Genomic DNA, 10979 nt, shown 5'->3' with positions numbered 1-10979 from the left:
GTAAGGGGTTTAAAGAAAAAGGGGCAAAATATAAACTAAGGAAAAGAAAGGAGGGAAGACGAGGGGGGTCATTGGGGGGGGGGGGGGGGGGGGGAAACTAAGGAAAATAGAGGGAAGATGAGGGGAGGAGGGAGAGCGGGTTAAGAAGAAGAAAGTTGATGGATTATAGGCTTCCATGAGTGGTTAAGCATATAGCGATCCTCCCTATTGAAATTATTGGGATGCTTTTCAATTTCTAAAGCTTCCCTGATGATACGAGAGTTATGAAAAGGAATACAAGTTAGGGGGCGAGCCTAATCAAAGAAAATGAGGTGCTTGGTATTATAAGAGTGCTCAACTATGGCAGATTTAGCCACTCTTTGGTGGATGTTGTCTGCAATGTGCTCTTTGAGGCGGGCATAGATTAAATGACCAATTTGGCCGATGTAAGACTTCCCACATGAACAAGGGATTTGGTAGACACATGATCCTTGCATGGGGTTTGATTTATCTTTGGCTTATTGTAAACATCATAGGGAAAACCTCTACACAATTCATATCCGAAAGTCTCAAGCAATATGAGTAACTGTGGAAATCTCCACTCTCAAATAATGTTTGATTTTATGCAAAGATTGATTATATATATATATATATATTAATAAAGTGAAATTTTATTTAAAAGAATATAATTTCGTGGGGTATTTTGGAAAAATTAAGGAAGGTTTCTCTTAGATTCTCATGGGAAGGATGTCGAGACCAATTTGCAGTGCCTTGGGCGAAGTAGGACAAGATTGTGGTTCCAAAACTCTGGGGAGGACGGGGCCTTAAAAACATTCCTTTCCTCACCAAAACCCTAGCATTTACGGTAGTAGGATGAAGGCTCCTATCTACGTAAAGCTTATGGACAATGCTGGTTCACAGGAAATACATTCACCCAACATCCACTGAAGATTAGATCAGAATGGCCAATAAGCCCTAGAATAATGTTCTAGTAATATAGAAGGCTCATTTAGCCTCATTACAACTCATCGAGGATGTGTTGGCATGGAGAATTGGGAATAACCAAAAGGTTTGAATTGACGTAGATCCTTGGTTTGGGTATGATGCATATTTTCGACTCCCACAAGACTTAGTGGTATTTTTAAACAAAAAATATTTTTCAAATTGTCCCATGTGGTAGACTAGACTCAAACAACCATTTGGGGACCAAGGATGGTTATCGACCAATTTTCTAGATATCCCTGAAATACATATCGCTCTTGGGAAATATTTACTGTAGCGTTATAGTCCTCCCACATCCATTTGATGGATATATATGATGAACTCCTTTGGGATTTCTCTCCTTTTGGTGACTACATCCCGAAACAAGGATATTAACACCTAATTGCAAACCGAATCAATGGTGAAAAGATCTAGTGGTGGAAGCCTCTATAAAAATTAATTGTCTGACAAAATCATGATTATTCATGTGGTGTATGCTGCAAAATAAATGCCAACTTGGGACAACATTTGCAAGCACCATTTTGAAGGCTTGAGGTGATGTTCCCCATTCAAATTAGAGGAGGAGAGTACAAATCATTTTTTCATGCATTATTCTTTCTCCAAGTATGTGTGGATAATATGAAAACTCCAGCTAACACTGACAGGAAAATGGCAAGGAGTGATAATCTTGGAAGCTTGGAGACGATGGTGGGATAACCGTGAGGTGCACAAGTATAGACCTTTGCCATGCTTATCAATTAGGGATTATGGCTTGCATGAAATAAGGCACTTTTCCGGCGCCTTATTTTTTCCTCGGACATAATTGTGGCAGAATGCCTAGCAATATTTTCCCTCCTGCCACAAATGGAGAGGGCTTTTATAATTAGAAACATTATTGCAGAACCTTATGATCCCACAAGGTTGTGGGTTGTTTTTAATGGGGCATCACAGAGTGGGGGGCTATCCTCCACCTTTTGGAATCTCACTATTTCTCTTTTAAAATATGCCTCCTGGAGGGTACTAATAATTTTGTTGAGTTGACGACTCTGAAGCTATTACTACTTTTTACAAAGGAAAAAGAATGCAACAACACATCATTTTTTGGTAACTCTCTCTTGGTCATCAACTAGGTCAAAGGAGTCCAAAGATTCCATCACCAAGTGTTGACACCATTACTATAAGAGATCCTTAGAATTAAAGGCACTTTTGACACCTTTTATGTTTGTCATATCTTCAGGGATAGAAACAAGGTCACATATGCACTATCTAAAGAGGGCATTTGGGAAGCTTTTGGGTACAAGAAGATAAATGAATTCAGAGGGGGGAAGCATTATGAATATTACCACCAACCTTTTACAAAGGAAGGCCCCATGGATCTCCATGGGCTAGTTACTACATGGCATTGACATACACTTCAAAGCTAGATTCATCTCATGGACAAAGTTTTTGCATGCACCTATATTTTCTTACATATTCAAAACTTGAAGATGTACAACCTTTTCAGATGTATAAATCACTCATTCATAGAAGGGGGTTGAATTTTTTATTGATCGTGGTAAAAACATGAATGCGATGAATCTGAAAGATATCACCACACAAGAATAATATTATTAATTTTGTATAGTTGTGAGTTTAAATCCATGGACACATTTTCATGGCATTGTTGAAATAAATTACTCTATGTTTAACATTAATAATTATTCACAACATACTCTAAACAGGGGACAATTCTGCTTAGAAAAGAATAGTTTTTCTGGTATGATTTTGACGAAATTTGACAAATTTTTTTCAGAAATCCATGTTACAATTGTCAAGTTTAATAATTTTAGGTGCTCCAATAGTTCTTGATGGTGAAAAATCCATTTCCACCATTATAAAAATGATTCGAACACTCCTAGTTTCAAATTTTTTGAAAAAAAATCGTCGTATTCCAATGAGCAAAATTTTCATATGGGAGAAATCGTCGCATACTTAGACAATTCCATTTCACACCTGCACCGTCTGCTTAGCCTTAGTCATGGAAATGTTTTCATAAACTACGATGTTTTGTTATTGGTTGTTTGTATATGCTCATTTACTTTTCTTATAGTGTTGTAACTTTACATCACATTGTAATATAGATGGTGTTACGTGGGATAATGTTTGTATCACTATATTTTGAAGTTTAAAAAAATATATCCTTTTGTTGAGACCTCAACAAACCCTCATACATTTTTGACCAAAAATGTATGGCCCCCCTTCTCCTTATCCAATTTTCATAATTGGTTTTGATTTTGCATGATTTGAATAAGCTTCATGGATAGGTTTATTGGTGGGTTTATGAACTTCAAAGTATTTGTGGCATCGACTCTTAGTGATTGCTTGACTTTATCGATCACTCCCTCATTCAATAACAACAACATGATCATGTTTCTTTGGGTTATTGCAAGTAACTTTTGAATGAGATATGACTTTATAAAACATGTGAACTTCAAAGTGTAAATATTTTGTAGCAGTCTTCTCTAGTGCATATTGCATAAGTTGCAATGTCTTCATATCATTTCCTTTCATATGTTTTGATCAAATTTGAGCCTTAATGTGGTCTAGGTTGATGGTTTTCCCCTCATACTCATTACCACACTTGCTTATTCCAGATTTTGGTCATGTCTTGGTTATCTATCAATCCTTGGAAGTTGTTGCTCGATTAAGTGATTTCAAGTGGATTTCCGCATAACCATTTTATTGATTTGGATTTCTGTTGATGGGTTTCACATCTCCCATAACTTTCATGATCATATGTTTTATGGGCTTCTTTCGACAATTTTCTTAATGAATGGAATTGTGGGACATTCCACTTGCAATCTCGGAACTTGACTGATTTTGTCATTTGGCACTTTCCTTTGAAGAGTTCTTTTTTACTTGGAGTTGGTTTGATTCTTATTCTTCATACCATTCATCTCTCTCTCTCTCTCTCTCTCTCTCTCTCTCTCTCTCTATATATATATATATATATATATATATATAGACACACACACATTGTTTTTTATGAAGCGTATGTTTTATTACAAATTGTACGTGTAATATTTGTTATACATATATGTAAACCATTAGAGACAAAATTTGAATAAATAATATATATGTATAAAAACAATATATCACGGTTACTTTTTGTAAATAGATTTCCAATACCACTAAACTTATATTATATAAATCTTGTAATTATACCTTACTATATATTGTATATTATATATATTTTTTATTGCATATGTGTCATAGACAAAGAAACCAACTAAAAGTAAATTATATATGAATGAATGAATGAATAAATAATATTTTAACATCCAGAGACTAAAATTATTCTATGGGACTACCAACCTCAGTGTTTTTTTCCTTTTGCAATTCAATCATTTTCTTACTCAAATCGTTGATGAGCCGACCCAACCTTCTAACAATCCCCTCACTAAAAAGACAATGCTAAGGAATTGATGCTAGCATACAATCATAATTTCCCCTGATGTCTCTGAAAGCATCACATTCCAAAATGAAATGCTTTTCCGATTCCACTGCCCTAGAAGTGCAAAATGTACACACTCGTTCTTCCCAAGCTTCTCTAGGTATCTTCCACCATCTCGTTTCACACCGAAGTTGATGTGGTTTAGTTCTTAATTAAGCAATAAGAATCTTTTCTCTCCACAGAATGTTGGCTCCAATGTACTCTTTTTGTTGGAGATCACAAGTGGGGTTGAATTCCTAAACATAGTACTTCTTCTTTCTACCCAACTCTTTTCCCCATATACGCTTAGGGAACTTCTCCATAACAAAATTCTTTAACTCCTTGATATTTTTGAGGCATGCATTGAGGCAAATATTCTATTTTTGCATCCATTTGGTGTTTGGTCTCATCCATGATTTCTTTCATTCACTCACACCTTCACTGAAGATAACTTTCAACCATCTACCTACTCCCATTTGTTCAATTCTTTTTAGATATCTTATAAGGCGCACCATAGAAATTGCTTCGATGGGAGCTTCTCTGGTTTCACTCAACATTATCTCATAAGGAACCAAACTTTTTATTTTGAACTTGCTCATGATCAAGCGTTTTTGGATTTTCTCAATTTGTTTCCATTTTGAAACATGGATGTTGCTAGCCCACAATTCACACCCATATAATATCACTGGACAAACTAGGAGTCCAAAAAGCACTTTAATAATTTTCCAATCCCATAACTTTGCCTCTCTTCATCTGTTTTGAAGTGCATATAATGATTTCCACCCTCCTAAAATTCTCTTCTTTCTACAATCCTTCCAATTAAGCTTATTGTTGAAATTGATCTTGAGGTACTTGCATTCATTTACTTTTTCAAGAATGTTTCCTTCAAAGAAGAACATATGTTGGATTTGCTTCTTTTTATTAGAGAAAATCATTATTTTGGTCTTACTAGTATTGACTTGCATCCCTACTTCTTCACAAAAATGCACAAGGGCATATAGGTGCATCTGTAATCCATGGGTCAATTTAGCAATCAATACAGGATAATCAACATATAAAAGAATATTTATCACAAACTCCCGCAACCGAACACCATCCTCACCTTGCAGATGATCTAGATCTTGGGGTGAGGCCCCCAAGATCTCAAAAATTGCAATGCCAGAAAGAAAATGAGAGAACACATATTAAATAAAACCAAAAATAAACTTTTTATTAAAACAAAGAATAACTTTGAAAGCTACATTGTGGTGGTACAAAATGCGACTTGTTACTTATAGTATTTTTCGGTTACTGTACCATGGGTAAATTCCATGGGTGGATGTCACTTAAAATACCATGGGTGGATTCCATTTACAATACCATGGGTAAATTCCATGGGTTGATGAATAACATGGGTGGATGAATATTAAGGGTTGATACCATTTTCCATTCGGATCAGCAGATTTAACCACTCTTCCAATTTGTCAATATATAAACCAAAAAGAGTAGGGGATAAAGGGAAACCTTGCTTGACTTTGATGTCACTTATTAAACTTTTTGAAATGCCTACTAAAGTTCTAATTTTGACTTTCGCCTCTTCATAAAACCTATGGACAACAACTCTATATTGCAAAGGAATTTCAAGTTCTTCCATTCTAGTCACAACTTATCTCTAGGGACTGTGTCGAATGCCTTTTTGAAGTCAATAAAGGAGCAAAATACTTCTTCTTTGTCCCCCCGAACCTTTTCAATAATGTGTCTCAACGTGATACCATGATCTACTGTAGAATGCTTTGGCCTAAAACCCGCTTGCCCTTTTTCCCTATTTTCTTTTTCTTCTACCCACTTACTGATTATATTTTCTACCATGCCACTAAAAGGATTTGCAAACAAAGGATTGATGAGGATGGTTCTATAGTTGGAAGGATTATTAATGTCTCCACTTTAGTTGGGAAAGAAAAGGAACCTCATGTGGATGTTATAACATATGTATAGGCACAAAATTTTCTATATGTATTACACATATGAACACCAAAGCATAACAATTAAAGGAGAAGTCCATGTAGAACATAAAAAAACACCCGATAAATGTGGGATTTTATCCCTGGATGAAAAAATTGATAAGGGCGAGATTACAATCAACACCTTAATTTTTGGCTCAGTCCCTGATCAAACTAGGACGAGTCTAAAGAATCTAGAACATGGGTTTTCTTCAAAATAACCCCAGTTAACTTGAATTGCGATATTTCTGCGAATTAATGCATGATTTGGGAGAAATTTTTGGTTCTTATGGAGGAAAATTCTTAGGATTCGACCAATGATGCCTAGGAAGAAAAAAATGCCTTTTCATCGAGATTTTCTCAATTTGGTATGCAATTTTCGCAGTCATTCATGGGTTGGATATTATTTGTAGGAGATCATGACTGACTATGAGATCTGATTCAAGTGCTTGAAGCACTTAGACTTTCCTAATATTTCAATCAAACATAGGTTTCTTGAACACTACCACTGAACTTGCATAGTTGAGTGTATAATTGTTGCATGCAGGTTGTTGATCAATCCTTCAGAATTGCGCAAGGAAATAGGGTCTTCCCTATTATTTAGGAGCTTGAACTTTCTCATGATTACATAAGGAAACAGGAGGTTGGATGAGACATAAAGTGGCTAAGTGTTGGCCAGAAGTTCTCATTCGGTAGGGAGAACAATTTTAACTTTGAAGGTGGTGCTTAGAGCTGGAGCATATAACTATAATAGTTTCTCTATTCCAATGATTAATGCAAAGAGGCTTGACGGGGTTTTCCCAGTTGGGTTGCCCTAGAAATCACTGTGTACTTGTGGTTTTTCTTGTTGCATGTCTATGTATGTTGTTCTAAATTGTGATTTGCATTCCGCATATTAGTATAGTATATTTTGTTTGTTTTATTTTCATTTCAAAATATTGAGCAGTTGCAATTTATATCAAATTTCTACATGATATCAGAGCCCTGAAATCACATTAGAACTAATATTTCAACTTTGTACCTCAGGAATTTTGAATTTTCAGCTTCAATGTAGTAGTTTTTTCTTCAGATTCAGGGGAATGTCTTTCAATGTACTGAGATTGGAGTATACCCTTTAGGGTAGCTTGAATTTCATAGCCTGGAAGGACTAAATGGAAGCACTGCTTGATGATAATGGTTTGTTAGAATATGTTAAAACTGACATTGTGAAGCCTTAACAATCTTATGCACAACAATTAGCCTAATGGAAGAAGGATGTTGCTAGAGCCAAGAGGATCATCCTGGAGGGTGTGAGAGACCACATAGTCCCAAAATTACATGGAAAGGAGACTTCCTTTGCTATGTGGAAGACCCTCACCGAGTTATTCAAAAATAACAATGATGCCAAAAAACTTGGTTTGATGAACAATGGGAAGGCCTACCTCAAGCATTTTGCTTTAGGTAAGATCAATAAAATTGGTGTCGGGATTGAGAGCCTCTACACATTAGAAGAATATGCATGTGCAACCTTGAGGAGTAAGGTAGAGATTAGAGATGTGGTGGTTGAGAGAGAGCAAGATAGAGCTCTGAAGATGGATTTCTATTCCGTAGACTAGTAGAGTGGAATTTGTGTCTCTTGTTTTCAATTTGAAACCTTGAGCAATTGTAATTTCTATCAAATTTCTACAAATTGAAAGTTACTCACTTAGTTGAATATTTAACTTATACTTATATAATTATTTTAATCAGTCTGGATCCATCTTAACTATGTGTTTATTAAGCACCTAGAAGGGTAAAACCTCTTGAGGTACAAACCTTTCCTCAAGTTTTACACTCAAGTTTGCACCACAAGAGATTTATTACCTCTCAATGCTTAATAGATTATAAATTAAAATAGATATAAAATATAATTGTGACTAATTTATAGTGTAAATATATTTATTGTTAAAATATATATATTAAAAATAAAATTAATTTAAATGACTAAAAAATACCATTACTTCATATATATATTTCTCACGTGTTTTTCAAAAAAAAATAACGAAATCAAATATGTTAGTGTATCTTCAAATTATTTTACTACATAAATACTTTCCCTACAAAGATGACATTGGTTGAGATTGGTATTTATTAATAACATCTGAGTTTTAATATAGCTTGATCATTATGTCAACACGCTACAAGGTGGTAACTCTTACCATCACAATGGTTGATTGGAATTTAAAGTGTTGTGCGAGGGAAATGTTGTTAGGAAAGAAAATTATGAGGAAAAAAAAAGAAAACATATATAACAATAATATATATAAAATAGGTATGTTATTATTTAATTTGTAAAAATCTTATTAAAAACCAATTTAATATATTATTTTTTTGGTTTAAATGCAACAAACTTGCCTAACACCCTAAAATCAATTAAGTGAGCCTTATGCTTAGGTTATAAAAATATAGAAATACGAGAATATAAGTGTCTATAGCGAAAGAGAGAGATTTGATATTAACCGTAATGTAAAAAGTGATACATAGAAAGTGATGAAAGGATATTGGATTTAGATATGAATAAAAATTTATAAATATATAGAATATGGTTTGCAAATATAAATATCTTGATAAATAATTAAAATTGTATTTATATGCATTAAATTTATCTTTTTTTTAGTTATTTAATGAATTAAGTGAGATTATGATTAATGTAGATTTATTTTTAATTTTGGATATACAATGAGGAGAGTATTATCCAGTTATTTCAAGTTGCAAACCATTTTAAAGTGTAAAAAATTGAGGAAATGTTTGCACCAACCTTTCCTTAAGTATGCCAAAGGCGAGGATGAACTATATCGCATATTGAGATCAAATGGCATGGAATAAAATGCAAATAGAAATATAAAAGACAATGCCAAAAAGACGAAATAATAAAATTCAAATAAAATGAATGTTATTAGAATACGAATAAAGTACATAAATTAACATATAAAAATATAAGGTATGAATAGAATGAATGTGAAAAGAATGCATATTGTTAGAGAAAAATGTATAATGTACTCATATAATCGAAAGAAATTATACATTGAGATATATTATCAAACTCAAATTTAATTTTCTAAGGAAAATAAGTAATATTATCAAACTCAATTTTAATCTAGCTAGTAGTTGCATGTCTCCACAATTGACATATATCCATTTTTAAGTATGTATTTATCACGAGCATGGATCAAGTACCTTAAGGTGCAAACAATGTGAAAACCTAAAGAAAGGTTTGCACCATATTGAAATTATTTTTTATTTTCTGTGCGCGTGTCAACTCCATGTTGAACACAACAATACTACACATCTCTTTCATATAAAAAGAAGAACCCTAGTGGAAAAACCATAAGTTTTACACCTCATGAACCCTAGCGGAAAAACCATAAGTTTTACACCTCATTAAGATATTTTTGTTTTGTGTGCATGTGAACTCAATGATGAGCATGAAAAGAATTACATGTCTATTAGGTAAACTTGACTTGGTGCCAAGAGTCAAGGTTGTTAGGTCAACAATGGTGATTTCAAGCACCTAGAATTAGTGACTCATGGTTTCTAGCCTACAATATTACATGTAGTTAAAGCCTTTAAAACAATTTTCCACGAGGACATGTACCCCAGGGTGGGGGGTGCACTTCATGCGTTTTCCACACTTTGGGGATGAGGGGACACCTAGGGAAATGTTTCCCCATGTCTCCTTTTAGGGAGCTTAGGGAAACATTTACCTAGTGTGGGGGATGCATTTCCCCAAAAGGGGTATCTATGGGCATCCCCCTCCCCCAGAAGGGGGATGACTAGGCACTCCCCCTTAAATTTTTTGTCTAACAACCCATGAAGATAAAACAAAATAAGGGATAGTGCTTTGAGGAGTCTAGGACCTTCATAATAATGCTAACATTAAATTCTTAAAGTTAACTGACATTATCCTTTATCTTTCCTTTCAATCCTTTTACTTAAATTTTTAACCTTACCATTAATTGTTTCAAGATGTTTAGAAGTGGTTCCAACCTCATCACACTTAAAATGGAGAAAGTATATTTTCGTATCCCATTCATAATTTAGTAAACCAAATATTATTCAAGATTTCAAAATTGGCAAGATTATTGCATTTCCACTAGATTGCACAATGATAAATTTGCATGGGATGAATTGCTATTGTTGGGATTTTATCATCATTATTTTTACATTTTATAATTTTAGAGATGGGGACCCCTATGCTTGGGACCCTGACATCCATTCGTCCCCCCTAAATTTTCCTAAAATTTGGGGGTGCTCCCACACATCCCCCTTGTGCGTCTCCTTGCTTGTACATTCCCTTATCCTAGAAACTTGGTGGAACGTAGCTTTAAAAAGGTTGGGGATTATCCATTGTAATGTGATAGACTTAATTAGAAGGCTCATTTGGGTGGGCTAGCATGTTGCTTAGGTTGGTTGCATATAAACAAAAAGTTAATAGATATATTATCAAGTTACTTTTTCCTAATTAGGGTTTTCTAGAGTAAATCATGGTGTGCATGGTTTATGTGTATTATTGCTATATATGATTTCTTATTATTTATTTATCTCATATT

The sequence above is a fragment of the Pinus tabuliformis genome, chromosome 4_1, assembly GCF_031772625.1.
Source record: "Pinus tabuliformis cultivar Carrire ecotype Pingquan chromosome 4_1, CPIR1, whole genome shotgun sequence".
Classification (NCBI taxonomy): Eukaryota; Viridiplantae; Streptophyta; class Pinopsida; order Pinales; family Pinaceae; genus Pinus; species Pinus tabuliformis.
The sequence above is the reverse complement of the archived record's forward strand: the minus strand, read 5'-3'. Positions refer to the sequence as shown.